This window comes from Pyrgilauda ruficollis, unplaced genomic scaffold, assembly GCF_017590135.1.
Source record: "Pyrgilauda ruficollis isolate IOZ18807 unplaced genomic scaffold, ASM1759013v1 scaffold64, whole genome shotgun sequence".
In the NCBI taxonomy this organism is placed as follows: domain Eukaryota; kingdom Metazoa; phylum Chordata; class Aves; order Passeriformes; family Passeridae; genus Pyrgilauda; species Pyrgilauda ruficollis.
In genome coordinates, this window is record NW_024528155.1 from 2529215 (window position 1) to 2550495 (window position 21281).

Consider the following 21281-nt stretch of genomic DNA (forward strand, 5'->3'; position numbering starts at 1 on the left):
AAAAAAATTGACCAATAAAAATCTTCCACTCTTTTAACTAACTAGTTTGTATCAAAATTTCACACCAAACAAAAGTGTCTTTGATCCCCAGCTAACCTCTTTTTTCCTCCAGGTCTTTCATTCATGATTTTTTCTATTATTTTTCTTTCTATATGTTACCAACAGAAAATCCATGGTCACAGCCTCAAGATCAAAGATGAAGTTTAATCTTTAGATTGTGCTGCTTATGCTCATAAACCACTCAAGCCCCAATCCTGCTGTCTGTGACAGTGACAGAAGCCTTGATTCAATTATAGGTTACAGTCAATGGGGAACATGCTTTAATCTGTGTACAAACAAAGGGATAAAACAGAAACATGTACCATTCTAGGGATGGTACTTTATTACACTGAGACATCAGTCAGTGTTGCAATAATGCAGGCTGGGTTTGGAAAATGGATGAGATTAAATTGTCTGCTGGGCTGTGGCTGCCTCTCACGTACAGACTGGTGCCTGTACTGCTCTGCTTCTCTGTCATTTATCTGGCTCACAAAGACTCTGATCCACTACATGTTGCGTGATAGCACAAATTTCATGAGATGAAGGATTCCCAGAATTATTCGGGATTAGACCATTATTCGAAATATGATAGGATTTTTCAAATACTGTTTGGGTATGAGAAATTATTCTGAGGTGTAATGCCATTGAAATAATCAAAATTTTTGCTCTAGCATTAATATGCTCACATATCAGGGTGTCTGGAATCCATTTCCACATTTGCCAGTGCCTTTTTAACACTCAGTGTTGAGTGCTTCTTACAAGGTAAATTTAAAAGAAAGGTGACTTAGCGGAGAGCTGGCTGGGCTGTAATGATGACAGCCTTCCACTGAGTTAAAGTAAAATTCCTTTATGAGTATTGTTGACATTCCCCAAGCCCCATTATTGTTATTCCAGTTTCAGAAAACACTTTAACACATGCTTTTTTTCAAGACACATGTTTCAAATATCATGGGATTTTGGCATTTGCTTATGTACTTTCACAATTTGATTAGTTAAACAGTGAGGGAGTGAGAGCCATGGAGAGAAAGAATAATTTTGGAACTAACAGTCCTTCCATGTATAAATTCTTAATTTTTAGCCCACCCATCTCACTCCTTTTTTCCACTTTCCACGCTTCCAATTGTGGTAGGCTGAGTGCTGCAGCAGCATTTGGGTGATGGCAAGCAGAGGAAGAGAAGAAGTAGGCAGAAGACTCTCTGTGCCACTTGCTTCAGCCAGTGTCTGCCTCTGCCCCCTCCATTACTGAGTGCAGCACACTGGCCTGTTAAACATGGATTGTTTTCTGTTAAAAGAGCTTGTCTTTTTTTTTTTTTTTTTTTTTTTTTTACCAAAAAAGGTATATTTGTGTTCTTTTTTCTTTAAAATATGTATTCCATTGTGTCAAGTGACGCTTAATAACTTGACATTACTCTGTGGCACAATGAAAAGCAGAACAACCTCTTTTGGAAAGGAGAGTGAAAAGTCTTGGCATGATGTGAGAGCAAACAGCAGCTCATTCAGTGCTCAAATCACCTATAAATCACCAGTAACCCATCTTTCAACTACTGTAATAATTTTAACACACCTCCAAAAAAATTTTTTCTTTGAATAGAAGTTATATATTACAAAAAAAAAATTGTTAGATGTTGATTTAAAATTTACAGGAATAAGTTAGCAGAGAAGAAATAAAGAATATCCCCTGAATAATAATGTCTTATTCAGCAAAAAGGACCTTTCAGAGGCGGCACTTCTCAAGAAGATCCTGAACTTCTCTCAAGTAACAGACATTTCACACACCAGGGGAAGGCTGTAGAGAAAGGTATGTGAAAAAACAAATAATTTACTTCTCACTGATGTAGTTAGAGAAGGTTGAGAGGGCTTCCTTTACAGTGGGTGCCATTTAAAAGCCAGCATTTGTCAACAGATACCACACAGTTGTTTCCCGCAAAGCTCTGGTGCTTCAGAAGCTGCTCGGTGACAGGTCTTGGCAAACACTGACTTTTAAGTGGCAACCATTATAATTACAGTATTCATGAAAGCGAGAGATGAACAGCACAGACTGAAAAGGAGCCAGGTGTCACATTGTGTGGGCAAGGGCCATGCCTGGCTTCCCACACCATGCTGCCAGTGCCACTTGGCCAGAGCAGCAGGCTGCCTGCTATCCCCATCCTGCACTGCTTCCAAGCTGGAGCTGAGATGTCAACTGTTTTTCCCCCCAAACTTCACAGAGGATTTCATAATGAGATGGCTTTGAAAGAATGAGAGGTCACCAAGCATCTTTGCATGCCTAACATAAAAATGAAACTCATTTAATCTGCTCTCTTTCTGTTCACATTTTTCTGTGACATCAAGTGACTAGGAGGCTCACAAAGATGGCATGAATCTGGTGGATGTAAGCCAGGTCAGGTATGTTTTAAAGTAACTAATTTTTCAATAACATCCATTTGCCAGATATATTCTCTTCTTAAGATGAGGATGTAATTCACTATATGAGCTAAAGTTCACAATCAAACTAAATTCATTTTGTCATATGAGCTAAAATTGTATTAGTATTAACTAAAAAAATTGCATTTAAACTAGTCATATTTCACATGCAAAGACAAATTCTTGATGCCAGATTTAATGTTATTCATGCATTAGTGTTATCCTTGTCTATTCATCATATGTTGTGAATGTTTCTATGGTCCATAGGATAAAGAAGAATATCATTTGTTAATGAAGAGTAACTTCAATGCTAAGGGACTTAATTAAAACTACATATATGGGATAAAATTTAGCACTTCATTCTTTCACCACACTGTGAATGTAGAATGAATGTAGTCTGTTGTCATATTAATGTTCAAAATATGAGTAGTTGTACATCTGAATAGTTTCATTCAAATCAATGTGCCTAACTCACATGAGTAAGGTCTTAAAAAGCTGGAATATATTTATATTCACGCTGAGAACATGACTTACTTGTTCTTTGTTTCTTAACTTGCATTATTAATCTGCTGGTATCATCACTCAGTTTCACTGAGGAGTATCCAAAGAATATGAATCAGTTTCTGTAATTTTTGGGGACTCACAGCAGTCACTTTAATGCAAATAGTAGAAGTCATCTGAAATAAAAACAATTCTCTGAGATGTAAACTCATTGTTTCATCTATAAGCAATTATTTTTCTGGCAGTAGGGAAAATGAAAACTAGAATATTTATGGCTCCTCATACCACTGATTTCAGTGTACTCCTACTTGCCTTACTGCATGTACACCTTCCCACATTTAACAAGCACAATGTGCATAAGAAAGCAGTGCTTACACAGGACCGAAGGTATAGGAGTTTATGAATAACCAGCACAGGTTTCCTTTCTGCACAGATTGCATTGTTCATTCACATTTGGCAGCCTTTGACAGCCAGTTTTCAGGTGAAAGGGGCAGGACTGTGTTCTAAAAGCTCTGTTTTCCCTGATTCACCCAAATTTTGCCTGAAGTACAATTTTGCCCCATGGAGCTATGTTCCAAAGATACATTACGCACATAAAACATGCGCTGACCTGTTTTGTCTGCACCATGTATGCATTTCCTCTGCATGAGGGCACATATGATCATGAAGGTTTGAGTCATAATCATCAGATGGGTGCTGTCATCAGACCTTATGTTAATTTATATGAATATAATACAGCAAAATACAGCCAACAGAAAATTCCCCTGTGTAGTCAAAGGCAGCACAACAGGCAGTGCGCCACCACCTCTGAGACCATTAACAGTAAAGGTAGAAATACAGCCATCATATTGCCCAACTAATCTAAGCACCATCTTTTGAAAACTTATTCTGTAGGACTCTTTTTCTCAGAGGAAAAAGGAAATTTACACAATCGTCTCTTTCTTCACAATCTCAGTTTTAAAAGTCATTGGACAGAGTAGCAGCAAAATGATGGGAAAAAAATTTGCCTTATATTTGTGTGCTTCTCCTGGTTAAATATACCTTTGTCTCCTTTCCTGGGGAAAGAAAAAAAAAAAGAGAAAATAAGATGAGGAAAACAGCTGACATAAAGAAAAAAGGAAAAAAAGTAGGATAAGACATACAGTAGTGCTACCCAGTTTCCTTTTCAGGTAATATTATGAAAATGGGATTGATTAGGTGAATATACATGCAGATATCTTATTGTTGCCTTGTACTTTCAGTACTATAATAATATTTTGATTTTGTTATTATATTTTATGACATTATTATTTTTCAAATCTGTAAATTAAAACACAAAAAAAACCAAAACCAAAACACAACAAAAAAAAAAACCCAAAAAAACCCAAAACAAACAAACAAAAAACTACAAAAAAAACCACAACAAAACAAACAAAAAAAGCCACTGTACAACTCCCCACTGAAAATAAGCAAAATATCTATTCTTATGTTCCTGCAACCTATCAGGCCAATTTATTAGGGTATAAGACTAAAATTAGGGAAAATGGAGGAGAAATTAAAAATAATCACCATAAAAATCATTGGGAAAAAAAAAAAAAAGCCCAGAGTGTAGAATAGCAGGAGTGGGACTTTAGGACTATGAGATTTTATAGATACTTTTAAGCTTTGTTAAAAATGGTCACTCTGGTAGTACGTCTGAATAAATGACTTTTCATATTTCTGCTATATTTTGACAAAGAACTAAAAGGTAATCCCATGGTACCTGAATTTGATCTCATTGAAAAGTTCCAATAGCAAAGCTACTGTTGAGCAGACCTGTGCCTCCCTCTACATCTTGCTGCCCTGGGAAAATAATAATAATAATAAAGAAACACTTCTTGTAGCACCAATACAGCAATCATGCTGGGTCATGAAACTAATTATGTTTTGTGATAGTGGAAATTCTCCATTTCTGTGTGAAGGGGCACTGCTGCATGATAGATGAATGTTGGAAAGGCAGTACATTGTGCTCTTTCATCTCTGTCACTGCATATTTATTCTAACTGCTCCTAAATTATTCATTTTCTTTAAGCAATCAATATTAATAATCTGATTTGCTCCTTGGCATTTTTAGTCACACTTCTGTTTAACTGACTGTAAATAAAGGTCACTTGGAGGCTTCCTGCTGCTGTTCTGAAGGTCCTTGCCTAATTAATTCCCAACACTTTTTTCCCTGTGACTCTGATTAGCAGTTGCAATCAAGTTCAGCAATTAGCTGCCTCCCTGCACAGTGATTTGCTCACTCTGCCTCCCTGTATAGAGCTACATTTGGTCTCTACTATACAAAGGCAAATGGAGGAATTTAAATGTATTTGTTTTGTGTTCCATGACCATACAGAACAGGTCAGATTTGTCACTGCTTGCACATAACCTTTGCCCACCTACATCATACCTCCTAATCATCCATGATGCCCCAAAAGACACTGTAAACATAATGAACAGCCTCACCAACAACCCACTTGTGATATGCCTAATCTCAGACTTGTGAATCAGCAAACAGTTACAGTACATTAAATCACTCTTGGTTATTTAAGAACACCTACGGTTTAGCTTACATAAAATTACTTTTAAAAAAAGGGGTTGCTTCTTATTTTATGGATTTACCTCAGTCTGCCTAGGGCCCATGGACAAGCCCAGATTTAAACACCTTTGGATGCTGGCTTCCAGTTCACAAGAAGACACAGATCTTGTGTTAAACCTTGAGAAACAATAACCTCAATGAACTCTTTTCATCCTGTCATTCAGAACCACAGAAAAGCTGCTGAAAACATCAGGACTAATTTAATTAATAAGTTAGACTCTAGTAAGAAGGGATGCCTAATTAGTAGTTGAAAGTGCCAGGAGGACAACCTCCTCCAGGAGACTCCTCTTCAGCAATTATGTCTTTGAAAAGCAAGGAGCAAGAGACAAAGAGTTACAATAAACATTACATAAATATCATAAGCATTCTTCACAGGTTTTTCTGTGTTCTTCTTTCTTATTACTGCACCCTGGGTAACACTTCCAAGCAATAGTGTTTAATGAAGCATTTCTGCAAAGAAAATACTTTTCTTTTCAAGTTTTTTTATAAGGTCATTGATTCAAATTATTCTCATTCTGACTCCATATGGATATTAATTCAGACAGAATTGTTTCCATTGTGTAAGCAGAAAACTAAGATGAGAGAAATCTTTCTATAGCTGAAGTTTGTCTCAATGCATTTACACGTCCAATGAATCTACAGACAGATTTTAAAAAGGTGATAGAACTGTACCTGTGAGAAAGATTGGCATGTGAATCCACAGTGGTTTTTTAGTATTATTATTTTTTATGCATTCCTGTCCTTGACAAGTAAGCCAACAGTAGGACTGAATAACACCACCAGAATGAAATGAATATTTCTGAATACATCTTTAAGACATAGCCAGACCATAAGGAAGAAAATGATATGTCTAAATTCTCACATATGGGCATAAGGATTTAAATCTTCACCTATCTTTCACAACTCACTACGAAAAAATGTCAATGCATTTCATTTTGGTCTTGGAGTTCTTGGAGCTTAGGTGAGTTCTGTATTGGTGGGTTTAAGTGCCCTGAAAAACAAATGGATCAGAACTTAATCTGGTTACTCTTTACTTACAATTTACTAAGTATATAAAAGCAGTTATTTAAATCACAGCCCATTCCTACTGCTAACACCTACGGAAGCTCTATTCCGACAGCAGCAAGCCAAAGCATGCAAGCCTTGAACAAATTTTCTTTCTCCTTTCTGTTCTGGCAAGTGTGTTCACTTAATCTCACAGGGGATCTGTCAGCTTTCCCCAGCTCCAAAAGCAATTCTTTAGCACTTATTGAAAAGTGCTGTAAGCGAATGGCATCAAAGCTGACTGGTGTTTGCACGCAGAGACAGGCAACCAGAGCCCTGAGTCACTCTGCCTCTCCAGTGTGTGCTGCACGAGATCAGGGCTAGAAGCAACAGTTAAATCACTCTTGGACTTACCACTTAATGAACATAAATACACAAAATATGCCATTTGTTGGCATGATGATATTGCCGTGAATCATTATATAAAACATACGGTGCTTTGAAATATAGGCATGTAAACATAGCGGAGCACTTGTATGGCTGTAAAACTCACACACTCAAAACAGATCACTCATTTATAGGGTGGCAACTTTCCATATTTGGTTTCATCCCAAAAGTGAGCACTTGGAACAATTAAAAAATGTCTCTGCAGTTATTTGAGATTCATGACAATGAAAACTATTAGTTTGAATAAAAATCCAAACCTAACCCACAAAAAAACAAACAACAGAAAACCCAGCCAATAAACCAACCAACCAACCACGTAAAAAACCATAAAAAAGCAAAACAAAAAAAAACTCCAAAACCTTTTCTAAGGAAATAAATTGCAGAATTTAATGAAGTGTCTTTGCCTAAGAAAACATAAGAGGAACCAAACCTGCAGTTATAGTGTTGCAAATGTGCAAATGTTTGGTTAGACCCTCTGTGTGATTTTGTTCAGTCAAAAACGCATGTGATGTACATTTCTTTCCTTCACCACCTTTCCCGGCAGTCTCTCTGAAGTTACGTGAGCAGAGAACATCGCAACCAGGTCTTGCTCGTTGAGTGTCTGTTGCATGAAATCACATATCATTACTGTTTTCTCTATAGGACATAAAGTATCCATCAGATTTGGAGCAAAGCACTCACGTTAGAGAAACATGCTGTCTCTGTAACCTTGGAAAACAGATTTACTTCCTCACATTTGTGTAATAGCATTTATAATTAGTCATTGGGGAGGTATTATTTATGAAAGCTTTCCTGAATGCAATGCTTTGCAAACATGTAAAGGATTAAATAGGTATTTGTTGCCTTGTGCTTGGAAGAACAAAGCAAGCTGTATGGGAAGAACTGTTTTCCTTCTGTCCCTTGTTTTGCTTCCTTGCTCTAAGCCCTGTGGGCACAGCATTGGCTGAGGCTGAGGAAGCAGAGGAAAAGCAGAAGTGATGGTGAAAGCGATGTCTGAAAGACACTGTCTACACCATATCCTTTCTTCATATATGTAGCAGTTATTTGGGACGATGCTCACTGACATGACATTTGAAACCTTTACTCTTTTTTGGAGTTCACTTCCCACTGAAACATGAATAAACCCTTAGTTTTATTCTCTCTGTCCCATGAGGACAACTTTAGACTCTTTAGTGTGAATTTTTCCACAGCATATTCCACAAAAGGACATTTTACCTGCCACCTAAAGTCATGTGAAATTTATGGAACAGGTAGTGCAAGAGCAGCAACTTACTTGCATCTGGTAAATACTTGTCCTTCCTATTAAGTTTTTGAGGCAGTTGATTTTTGCCCTCCATTTGAAATAGTGGCAGATCTGTGGTACTTTGTATATTATGCGTGTTTGGAAAGACAGGCCTTAAATATTGCATTTGATGAGGTGCCATCACCCAACATATCAACTGAATCTAGTGATGGTGGACAGTAATCACCACTGTTTAATTGAAGCAGCATTACCTCAAATCTCTCTGGCAATAAATAGGCTAATGCTGGTTGAGGTGGTACTTTTAATGTGGCTGATATTTTAATATATAAGTTGCAAAGTGGAGATGAAAGAGGTTTGTTGGTTTTTTTTTTTGTTTAAATGGTTTGAGATTTTTCTGTTCTGGTAGTGTTGAACAAGAACAACTGAGTTCATGGACTGCCCTGACACTTACCTTGAAAATGAAATTAAAGACATTATTTGCAAATTGAAAAGATTCAAAGTCCCTGTATATCTTATGTATCCCCTAGAATTTTCTCTTTCTCTCATATATATTTTTTCCTGAAAGAATAGGAAAAACTTCCAGAACTTAAATGACAAAAATCCTGTATTCATATAGTATTGAATTTACATGGTGAGCTACTCAAATGTCAAGAAATGTCAAAGTTAAGGAGAAACCCACAACTAAAAGACTGTTGTCCTCTGTGTGTACATGTTACAATACTCTTCAGTTACACCATCACATAGAACAATATAAGTTATATAGGAAAATAGAATATGAATGTTCTTCCTACTCTAAAGTATGAATAATATTAGGATGAGTCAAGGAAAATAAATCTTCTTTGTCTTTAATAAAAAAGAAATATAAAAAAAAAACCAAGGAGGGGGAGGCTTGTCCTCGCAGGTCATTCCCATGAGAGAACACTGATGGTTGTGGCCTAATACTTTTGATTCTATTGTTTTTACTGATGAATTAATGGTAGCTGTGTGCAAAGTTTGAAATTTTTTGCATTCTTGTAATTTCTGTACAAGAAATTAGAACATACAATAATGCATTATCTGCAATTCCTATGTCCTCTGTTGAAGAAGTAGTCTGAACTGCGCTGGATATCTGAAAACTTGTAAATTTGAGGATCACAAAGAAATGCCCCTTTCTGAAGAGGAGTCCAGCAAAGATAGCTAATGGGTTCTTCTCCCTTCCTACAAAATCCTGAAAGCTTTACAGAGTTTCAATGAGGAAAAATAACAGATTATTCTTTTAATTTTACAGATGGCATTGTGAACTAGAGTTGTTGCCCAGGGTGGAAGAGACATTTTCAGTCTGCACTGCTTAAAATACTTGAAAGTCCTTGATAATCCACATGACACCTTGTTTTTTCCCAACCCCACTGACGTTACCATTAGGATCAAATCGTATGTGAGCAGGTATTCAAAACAATGATAAGAAAATAAACACTATATATTGCTTCTGCTAATGTACATGCAAGAAAAAACATCTTTAACCTTATGAATCTAATTTAAATGAAGTAAAAACAAATAAAGCGGGAGAAAGGATTTTAGGAATGGCTGGAAGTAAACGTAGCAGGTATCAAGAAAACTGTACTATGATAGTCTGTGAAAGAATATTTTGGAACAGGTGCAACATAACAGTGAGGAAAAACATATTTGTGAGCACCGTTAAACATTTCATAGATGATCCTACAGCACCAGGGCACTCTAACATATTGTGTGAAGATTAGTGCTGAAGTAATAGCAATATGGTTTCTCCCAGAGAGCACAGGAAATTCTGCTCATAACTGTTCAATGACTCCACTAAGATCTCTCTGGTTCATTGGTTTTGGAATAAATACAGCACGTTCACAGAATCACGCTCACAGAATCACAGAATCACGGAGTTGCAGAATCACAGAGTTACAGAAATGCTTATTTGGAATTAGCTCTGGAGAGCTAATTCTCATGTTCAAATGAAGCACCTAGACTGGTTGCTCAGGATTGTTTCCAGAGAGCTGTTGAATATCTTCTAGGATGAAAACTCCACCTTTCCCATTTCCCTGGGCAACCTGAGCTAGTGCTCAGTCACTTTCACAGTAATTTAGTGTTGATGTTCAGTTGAAGTCTCCCATGTTTCAGTTTGTGCCCACTGCCTCTGGATCTGTCACTGAGCACAACTGGAAAGAGCCTGGCTCTGTTCTCTTGGCAGCCTCCCTTTGAGTACGTAAATACTTTGATGAGACTCCCTGAATTTTCTGTTCTGAGGTTGAACATTCACAGCACTCCTAGTCTTTCCTCCTAGGAAAGAGGTTTCTGTCCTTTCCTCACCTTGGTGGCCCTCCACTTGGCTCTCTCCAGAAGCTCTATGTCTCTCGTACTGAGGAACCCAGAACTAGACACAGCATTCCAGGTGAGAAGAGGAACAGGATCGCCTCCCTCGACCTGCTGGCAAAGCTCTTCTGAATGTACCCCAGGATACCTTTCACTCTGGCAACAGGTCTGCTCTGCTGTCCCACATGGTGCCCACCCTGGGCCATTTTCTGCAAAGCTGAGTGTCCCCCTACATACACTGGCTTCTAGGGTTTCTCATCTCCAGGTGCAGGACTTGCACTTAGCCTTGTTGAATGAGCTTCACCAGGTTCCTGTTGGCTCATCTCAGCGCTTTAAGGCTGCTTGGATTGCAGCACAGCCCTGTGGTATATCAGCCTGTCCTCCCAGTCAGGTGTTGGTTTTTTATTATTCTTTAGTTGGCATCAGTTTGTCTCTCAGTTGAATTTTTAAATGGACAAAGTGTGATGTCATTTCTCCATATGAAATTATCTTGAGCTGTGTAGCAGTGAAGATAACCAGACATACATTAATTGAAACCCTCTAATTCTTCCCTCACAGGGGGTATGCACACAGCCCTGTTTGAATACAATCCTATCCAGGTTCAGGTAGCATTAGATCCTAAAGCACTTTTGTCACTCAAAAGTACACCACAGTTCTCAGAGGTGATACAATAAAGCTGAGATCACATCATCTGTGACATAGGGTCAGGTGTAGGCAGTTGTAGGAAATATATCCATGTGCAAGCAACTCCCTGATATAATATTAAAGGAACATATGAGAGAGGGGAAGTCTCAGCTGAAGGTCTGTTTTGCTCTTCCCATCCCACTGCTGTTGACTCTTATTTCTCTGTGGTATGTTAAATGTGCTGGCAGCTGGGATTACCCTGCTGACCCAGCTCTCCCTTCCCAGTGTTTTCATGAAATGCGTGTTTATCAGACCCCGGCAAATTCCACTTTCAGGAATGCAAGGAAAAAGAATAATCCCTGAAGGCTCATGACAGAGGAAAGCAAATGAAATGAACAGCTAGCAAGAGGGAGGACTCTCATGACTTTTAAGTAAAATGATTAAAAATAAATGTATGCTTTAGAAGTGAACCAAGAAGAAGCAGTCATGATTCTTTGTGGAAGAAAAGACATTTGAGTTGAATGCTTTACACAACATTAGATATCATTTGCATACATGACAGAAACATCATAAGGAATACTAGAATGAAAACATAAGAATGCTCTGAGTAAAACTGTATGTCTGCAGCCAGGACATATTCAAAATCAAACATAAATGTTAATAATGTTAATGTTGCTAGACATCCGTGATTTTTGATGATAACTTTACAGATCCAGGAACTGCACATGGCACAATACATTGTTTCTCTTGCTTAGTCTGAATTACTTCCTTCTGTTTGTCAGTTTTCAAATAGATCCAACTTCAGTGGTAGAGTCTAAGAAGGAAGCATCGTCTTGAAGATCATAGGGAAAAATTGCATAGCTACAAAAGCAGATAATCTGTAAATGACAAATTAACCCCAAAAGACTTCTCACTTTACCCTCAGTAGTTAGAATTAAGGTGTCCTCTAAATTCAGTATTTAATCTATTCTTTATGTGTTAATTTTAAGAAGAGATCATAAAAATCTCTTCACTTTCAATTTTTTACAGTGGTATCCGACCTAACAGACATATATGGCTATCTCTAAATAGTTGATATGTGATTTCTAAAGATAAATTAATATACATGATTTTGAAATAATTTATTCAAAGATACTTACGTTGCTTTTGTTTAAAACTTTTTTAGCCAGTTTTCAAATATTTTTCATTCTTTTTTCAATGCTTGATATTACGTTGACTATCATGAAAATTTTCCACTTTAATTTGACCATGACAGTAGCTAAAGATTAAGTTTTCCCAGTCACTGGCCACATAGACTGCTATGTGCTAACCCTCAAGACCATCTCTCAGGCCTCATGGTAAAGCCTGTTTGGTCTTCACCAGAAAGAACCATGATCTTTCTCATTTTCCTGAATATTTTAAACATGATACAAAAGGATTTTCACTTAGTTCTTATGCTCAATCAGACATTCCTTGCTATTACAACTGTAAAAGTACTTAAAAAATTCAATCTTTGTTTCATGAATCAAGTTCTTAACATGGGACATCTCTGAACATATAGGTACTAATATCCACCAGGCATCTGGGAGATCAGTGATTTTTGGCCATTGAAGCTTTTTTTTGTAGCTAGCGTACTTTATAATGAATAAGTATTTTCTTCTTTGTGGCATAGATAGCCTAGTTCTTTAGCATGTGGATTTTCGAGACAGAAATGGTAAAATACTTTCCTTTCTACTTGTGTGAAGGAAACAACATTTTAAAAGTAGATGAGGTGTGAAGTTCTGTTCCAGTGCTCTATATCCACTCTTGGCTTTCATCTACATAGGCAGTTTGGATTGTGTGAAAATATATAAACCCCATTGTGACAAGTGAGAACTACTGCAAGTGCTTTTTAACTTAAATATTTAAGTTAAAGCATGTGAAATCTGCTAAAGGCAATCTGTATAAAGGGGGAAAAATACTAAGGGAAGTTCAAACTTGAAAGTGTAGGGAAAAAAAATTGAAAAACTGGGCATTCCAACATGTTTAACTAGCGCAGTCCATGTTCCTGTTTCAGATATCCACAGAAAGTAGGAAGAGAAGGTCAAATCTTCAGAAGTAATTTCTTTTTCATAATTTTGTCTTGTATAATGGTTGAAGTTTGTTATAGTGGGCAAAACACTTTTATATTCAGTTTTGTCTTCTTTTTACTAAGCAGATAATGGTTCTGCTCCTTCGGGGTCTACATGGAGGATGTTGTAGGTCCTACAATCCACTTGCAGCTCCTAATTTTCATCTCTCATCCATCCCATTCATGCTAATTTCATCCCCACGAAAACAAGTCATCAATCAGCATTGCTGTCTTCATAAGCCTCATCTTTCCTGATAAATGGGAGCAGCCATTCTTCTGACCATTCCTTGGACTCTTCTCACAGAACATGTGATCCAAAGCTTTGTGATTCTCATGAAAAACAGTAATGGCTTAATAGTTAATTAATAGCTGTAGAAGGTGCCAAAGGCTCATGGAATCTCTTTTGTCATAATGATTTCTGTCTTTCTATTTGTAACCCTCCAAGTGCTCATTCCTCATCACAAACTTATGTGCCTTCCAAAATATCTAAGAATAAACAGCATTTCTCATTCTGTGCTTTATTTTTGTCCTGTGGACCCAGTTCACACTTCACTTCTAGTTTTTTTTTTTTTTTTAATTTCACTGACCACATGAATACTCTTAAATCTATTCATTAGTCTCTTACAATATATAGAAAAAATGCTCATATTTTTCTCTCAGTCTGAGCCCAAGGGTAGATCTAGAATACTCCCAAAAAAGGCAATAAGGGTTTCATTGTCTTTCTAACTGTATTTATCCTGTCTAAAAGTATTCTTACCAACTTTTTCACTCTCTACTTTTAATTTATGTTTCTAAATTTTGTCTTCTAAATGGAGATCCCTCAGTTTTTGCAGCTTTTCTGTGCTTTGTCTCCCTCTGTCATTTCCTGGTACTTTATTGAGCCTGTTCAGCATCATATTCCTCTTTCCTTCAGGCATGTTTCATACCCCAGCTCTCTTCCTTTTCAAATCATTCAACAAAATATTCTGCTCTGAAATATTTAATTTTCAATAGGTTTTGCTAATAATGTAAAGACAGAAGAATTTTAAAAGAGGTATAGCAAACCACATGGATGACTTAATCACTTAACTGTTTTCCTTCTCATGGTACCCTTCTCCCTTTTGTTTTCACATATGTTTCTAACTAACGTAATATTTATTAATTTTTCCATTGCATCTACTTACACACATTGCATATCCTCCCTCCTTAAAATTTTATTCTTTATGTATATAGCACAGATACATGAACTGGTGTGGTTTTCCATCTACTCTGGAGATTAAATTGATTTCTATCCACATTGCTTATTTTAGGAAAAAATTAGTAAATAATCTTTGGCAGATCTTTCTAGTAAGCAAATCTCAGCTGCCCTAAACTTATAATAATTTGCACACTAATATGTTCTGTAGATTTAAAGGACAGTGATCTAAGATGATTAGAATTGACTCATTTTTAGGGACAATCCAGCTGACCTAGTTTGTGTGAGCAGGGGTCACAGTTAAAGGATAGGTCATTTGAAGAGATTGTCCTTGTTCTCCAGTGCTCCTTAATTTCTGAAAACAGCCCCTGGAGATGGGATGTAGCCTTCCAGCAGGGACAAGAAACTAGTAGGGCAATCCAAGTGATGGAGCATGGAGTGGGGAAGAACTAAAGTGAACCAAAGTAAACAAAAAAGAGATTTCCAACGCCATCTTTCAGAGAGAAATAGGCTTTTCAAAAGTACAATCTTGAGTGAAAATATTAAAAATAGTGACAATATTAAAAATAATAAAAATATTAAAATATTGAAAAATGTAAATATTACTTTCTACAATAGTTCTTACAAAGTTTTATACGCATCTATATCCAAGACTATGTTTTTAAGTCCTTTTTTAGTCAGTAAAAATCTTTTTGAGATCCTACTTTATATATTGTTCTCCAGAAAGGGTCATTCAATTTCCCAGCCTTTGAATAACATGTTTGCTACAGGATTACTACCAAGAGAAATACTTCTGTCCTAGTATCATAGTTTCTAAATGTGCAGACCCTCTGAAATGTACAGCTGAAATATTTCTGAGCAATTTTTTTCCCTGTATTATCAAATAAAAATAATATTAAAAATTATGACCTACTACTTTTCAGTGAAACAGTTTTGGCTCTCATTCTCCTTATGAAATTGCAATTAGCTACTTACATTTAGGGTTTTAGATTCTGGTTCTTAGTCTCTTTTTTAGTTTAATATCTAGAAAGGAAAATGGATAAAATAGAGGAGCATTCTGCATGCATCACTTTTTGATAAAATTGATATCTTCATAATCACATAAATAGACATAGATGTTTATAAAATTAATTACAAGCATACAGCTATTTTAAAGCTATTCTAAACTGTGGTGAGATTCATAGTAATTTTCTCAACTTATTAAAATACTGAGAGAAATATAGGCTATTTTCACTAATAACCCTGTGAGTAAACAGCAATATGACTGTTTCCCTATTTTATCCTCTTCAGTTGGTCAGTCTGAAGCATCGCAAATGAAGGGTGGCCATTTAGAGCGACTTCAGTTCCAATGTGGGGAAAAAAATTACTACACACTTAGATATAGTGATATCCAGACTTTTTCTTACAGCCATTAATATGGCTCAGATTGTTCTATTTAAAACCCTACTAGTGAGAGACCTTCTGCCTGTCCTAAAGGCTAGACAGGGCTTGTGCATGGAAGGAAAAAAAAAAAAAAAAGACGCCAAGCCATTATCCTAAAAGATCTGTTCTTTAGCCATTCCTTTTGTGGGATCTCAAACCAAGTTCTCAGGCTTGTATAAATACACCAACAGACTACAGTACTGCTCGATGCCAGAACATATTAGTTCTTCAAGTTCACATAGCCTGCAAAAATGCAGGCAGCAGCTCCAATGCCAACAGAATGGGAAGCCCAGTTCCCTGCTTCCTCAGCACAGCTGAGCCACACAGGGACAGGTCACCCTCTGGGAGCAGAGGAGACCTCAGGCTGCAGAAGGGAACAAACAGAAGTAGGCAACAGCTCTAGCAAAAGGGCAGAAGGAAGGGAAATTGTGGGAAGGGAAAACTCTGGAGCCTGAAACCTTACAGTTGGAGCAGGTTCATGAGCACTACTGTGGATCTGCTCAGATGCCTGGTCGCTTGGATGAGTACTTGGACCATTTGGATAGCTCTCAAAGCTTTGACTACTGATCTGAGCTATGTCTGTTGACTTTTCTCCACTGCCTGTGTCTGTGCTGTGGAGAGCAAGGCTTGGCAGGGGATGAACTGACAGCAGAGCAGGCTAGCTCTGGCCTTCACATTAACACATCCTGTGCTTTGGCATCACACAGCATTCCTAGAGTGGGAGTTTTGGGAAGAGACACTTTGTGCTGCTTGCCAGATGGGACTCAGAGGATTTTTAAAAAAGTGTGAAAAACCACATGCAAATAAACAGAGTGGTAAAAAAATGTGAATGAGGTAATTTGTTTGGGTTGAGAAATTCCCTTCTTCCTGCTCCTTCCACTGACTTTTCTAATTAATAATCATACCTTTTATTAAAAAAAATAAAGGCAGAAAGAGGTCTCTGAAAGCACATGTTTGTGCAAAAAGACAAAATTTGAGGTTTTAGCTCAAACACAATAGACAGGAAACACAACCCAGCCACTTCACAGAAGAAACACCCCCAAGCTGAAGCCTACAGAGCCTGTAGTTTTCCTAGTGGGAATTATTTGGCAAAAGAATGTATGAAATAATATGTTTCACTTTCCAGGACTGGTAGATGGAATTAACTGGATAATAAGCTCAACTGTGACCAGGCTAGACTGGGATCCTTCCCAATATCTGCCTGTCAGTGTATTCTATTTTAACCTGCACTCCAGCTTAGTGCCATGAGACTAAAACAGATGTCACATGCAGGGCATTCATACCCTTGGTTCACTGAAGCACCCTAACCACTGCCCTTATGCAGCTGGACAGAATTTTGAGACATTTCTATAGGATTTTGGCATGGATCTTCATGCAAGAGGTAGAATGTCTTGGTGTGGGTTTCTTTTCTTTTTTTTTTTTTTTTTTTTTTTTTTTTTTTTTTTTTTTTTTTTTTTTTTTTTTTTTTTTTTTTTTTTTTTTTTTTTTTTTTTTTTTTTGGGGTTTTTTTTTTTTTTTGGTTTTTTTTTTTTTCGTTGGTTGGGTTTTTGTTTTGGTTTGGGTTTTGTTGTTGTTGTCATTGTTGTTGAGTTTGTTTTTTTTTTTTTTGGGGGGGGGGGTTGGTTGTTGTTGTTGGGTTTTCTTTTCCAGTATAAAACTAAACACCTGCATTTTCCATTCATTTCACAGACCTTTGTCCAGGGTTCAGCATGTGGACCTCAAAACCCACTGCTCCATCATGGAGCAGCTATCAAGATAAACAATTTACCTGTCATATGATCGCCTTGCAAACAAATACACTGCCACCCATGGTCTGTCCCTTGGGTTACATGACTGTGTGCTGACCCTTGCCATGAATCCCTGGTAAAGGCATAACCAAATATAGCACAGGGTAGTTGTGTTGGTAAAATAAGCAACTGCAATATGAAAGAGGAAACATAGCAGCAGTATGAGAAGAAAGGGAAAGGGTAGCATAGAACTGCATAAAACTTTGGAGGAAATGAAAAATAACTTCTTTTTTTTCTTATCAAGCCTGTGTATTTGTGGAGCTGACTGCCTTGAACATTAATTTTAACATAAGTGATTCCTACTTTAATGAGAAAAAAAACTGGGTGGGGATTATACTCATTATTTAATGTGCGGCCAGGCTAGAAAATGAATGACAAAAGCGCTGTACATTATGTGGGTACACAGCTGAGGGGACACTAGAATTGCAACTCTGCTTGCTAGGTTTGTTATGACATTCTGGCTTTCTGGAACAGAAATTTTCCAACGTATCACGGCTTTTTCTACAAAAAGCAAAACAGATGTTTGTGAGTTTTATACGATTCTTGACAATTCTTTTTATTGTGGAAAAATATAACTTTGAAAATGAAATCTCAAAATTCTTCAAATTATTTTGCCTGGCTGTGGGATGTGTGGCTTTCTGGGAGGATAGGACTCTTTTATACATATTCAGAAAAAAAACCCACTTAAAATGATTTTGTGACCTAGTTACAGGTAACATATTAAAAGAAGCCCAAAAATGCAACATCCCACTGTATATCAAGAAATACAGTTTAGTTGCAAGTCCTCTCATTCAAATTAAAGTCTTTTCCCAAAAAGCACCTAGTCCCGTTTCACAATGCAATACACAGAAGCACTATTGCATGCTGTGTAGCGATCAGAATTGTACCATAAAGGTGTGAGTCAGTTTAAGGATCATTAAAGGAGTCTAATTCTTCTCAAATATCTATGAAGACAGGAACACCTCTACATACACATATATATTACCTATTACATAGATACAAAAACATATACCTTCTCCTTTTTCCCCCAGTGACTCAATACATGATAAGACACAATAAAAACCTTGCCTTATGAAACTGATGCATTTGAAAACATTGTCAGTGATAGCTGTGCAGTGATATATTCCATACAAAAGCATGCAATTCTCCCAAGTTTGCTCTCATAAAAGATTTATTTCTATCATAAACCATCACCTGTCTCTTAGTCCTCTGACATTACAATGCTATCACATTCAGCACAGTGGGGTGGCTGGTGTGTTTTCTTTTTTGCAAATATGAAGATTGACAGGTGGCTGACAGTGCTCAAGAACAAGATACGACCAAATACATAACACTTGTACCGGCTGAATAGCTACTGCAAAGAAAGCATAAACTATCCTTTTTTAACCTTTGAAAATACTCATACAGAGAATAAGCCAAATAAAGGTGGTGTACATAAAAAGAATATTGACAGGACTTCTTACCATAAAATACTTTCTAATTGTCACTATAATTTAGTACTTTCTTTTCTCCTTCAGTTTTTCTCTCGCTGCTCAGTGCCCATTTCGTCTTGCTGACACACATTGTTTTTCAGAACAAAGACAGTTTTTGTATTGCCTCTTCAGGATCTAACTGGTGTTGAATCACTGTCTTGACAGTACCTGTCGCTATTAACTGGGAGGAAATTTAGGTGCCTTATTTGGTCCACTTAATTGTACCCAAGCAAGACTGCAAAGTAGAATGGACATTATAAATACCCCTCAATATGTCCTCTGCTCTGAATGTTGTCATGAGACATTGTTCACTGTGGTCCTTATTTTTTTACCAACATTCGTTATGAAGGAGAATATTAATAACAGAGTATTTATACAGATGTCTCCTTATCCTGACCTTCTTTATCCTTAACAGCCCTGGCAAGCTAGTCTCCAGGGGTTTGCATAACCTAGTAAGAACAGATGGATTTCCTTTACAACTGAGGGTCAAAGGTAAAGAAGCATGTTCTTAGATGTGTCACTACATGAATTAAAATGTAGTAATGAATTTGTGGTGTACTCTGTGACTTTATGTTAGACCTTGACCTTAATATCACATTTAACTGAGTACAATCATAGGTCACAAATTAGAAAGGTTTAAACAATCTTCTGCTCTATCAAGGGAACCCAATTTAATCAGATCTGATTTAATATTCTGCTCAGAGTTTAGGGAGCACTAGACTAATATTACTAAGAAAAAAAGTGTCAGCATAGTTACACCCATGCTGCAGAAGCACAAAGAGGCATTGGGGGGCAATTCTAGCATTTTGCAGAAGCTTACAATCAAACATTAGCTTTTTTTTAGTGTTTTCCTTTTTTGTTTTTGTAAGATGGCTTCCCCACCCCAGTATTGGATTGAAACTTTTTTAATACCAACTGTTTGCTACATCATAATTACAAAGAATTGCATCATTGCAGTAATGTATTTCATCATTTACTAGGAGAACACCTGTGGAGAGGAAAGCCTTCCACATTGAAAAGTGCACAAAAGAGCACAAATGAGCACATCATGCAGAGCCAGCAGCTCAAAGCATGGTCATAGAAGAAACTGCAGAGAGATCCTGAGTACTTGAGAGTGGAAGCAGAAGTACAGAGTGACTTCATGCCCCTGGAAGTGGCAGCATGGAACAAGTGCTGTCATCTAATTGCACAGATCCAAACCCCATTCCTTTACAAAAGCGAAGGAGGAAAGAAGAGAAAGGGAGGATAAAGCATGTTAACAGCAGGGTCATGACTTGTGTTCAGCTCTGCTTTTTTCCAGGTGCACTATGACATCAGCAGTTGTATTCATAATTGTTCACTTAACACTACATATACATAAACATGCATAATATACACATAAGCTTCTCATCTGAGACAAATGAAGCCTGCCAAAATACAAGACAGAAAATATAATTCTTTAGAAGTGTGAAAATTCACTTCACACCATGCATAGGAATAGGGGAGTCTACTCCGCAGGGCTTTAGATTAGATTAACAAGCTAATCAATTTGCTGATTTATCTGTCCTTAAATATGCATAAAGATAAGACATATAATACAGATAGAAACTGAACATGTCTGATTCATCCAGCTACTTTATGACTACATTAAAATAAACACACTTAGTTCTCTTCTATATCTGCTCCAAGGCTGCTGAACACTGATTTTCTTTCGTGTTTAAAACTGTTTAAAACTGGTGAGGCTACAAGTACCAAACTACATTATTTGAAAGTGCCAGGTGAAAATAAACTGATTGTTACCTACCAAAGTAATCCTGAGTTTGTGTCGAGTAATTTAATCTTCACCAATTCACAGCAAACACCAGGTTTGCTTTTCTTCCTCCTTTAGAAAACATGATTAACACTGAATCATTCCAGCTTGGTAAAAATGAGTCTGCAGGGCTGAAACCATTCTGCACACATTAGTGTTGCTCTAAAAAAAACCACAATATGTTCTATCTTAAAAATGATGTTAAAAATAGAATGGACTGGTCTTACCTCAGAAGGCCCATGCAGATAAATGCCCCAGAAAGGCATTGGAATTTATGTTTATAATTCTTGCTTATTTTAAGACCTTCTTAAACTTGTGTAAGATCTTCCCTTATATATTTTATCTATTCTTAATAGTAGATCTGTGATTTAATAGAAAGGATGAAATGT

The 21281-nt window shown here is 37.0% G+C and overlaps 1 long non-coding RNA gene across 2 annotated transcripts in view; it reads right to left on the minus strand.

Moving 5' to 3' along the window:
- The window catches only part of LOC121362579, a 34582-nt gene extending 13553 nt beyond the window's left edge, over positions 1-21029 (minus strand). The window contains exons 1-5 of one of the 2 annotated variants that reach the window (XR_005956537.1): positions 20887-21029; positions 4685-4764; positions 3985-3998; positions 2977-3119; positions 1354-1825 (exon numbers count right to left, since the gene is read on the minus strand). This is a non-coding gene — a long non-coding RNA (uncharacterized LOC121362579). Of the gene's footprint in view, positions 1-1353; positions 1826-2976; positions 3120-3984; positions 3999-4684; positions 4765-20886 lie in introns of those variants that run through there. The other variant, XR_005956538.1, reaches the window with a different exon arrangement.
- Positions 21030-21281: the final 252 nt, after the last annotated feature.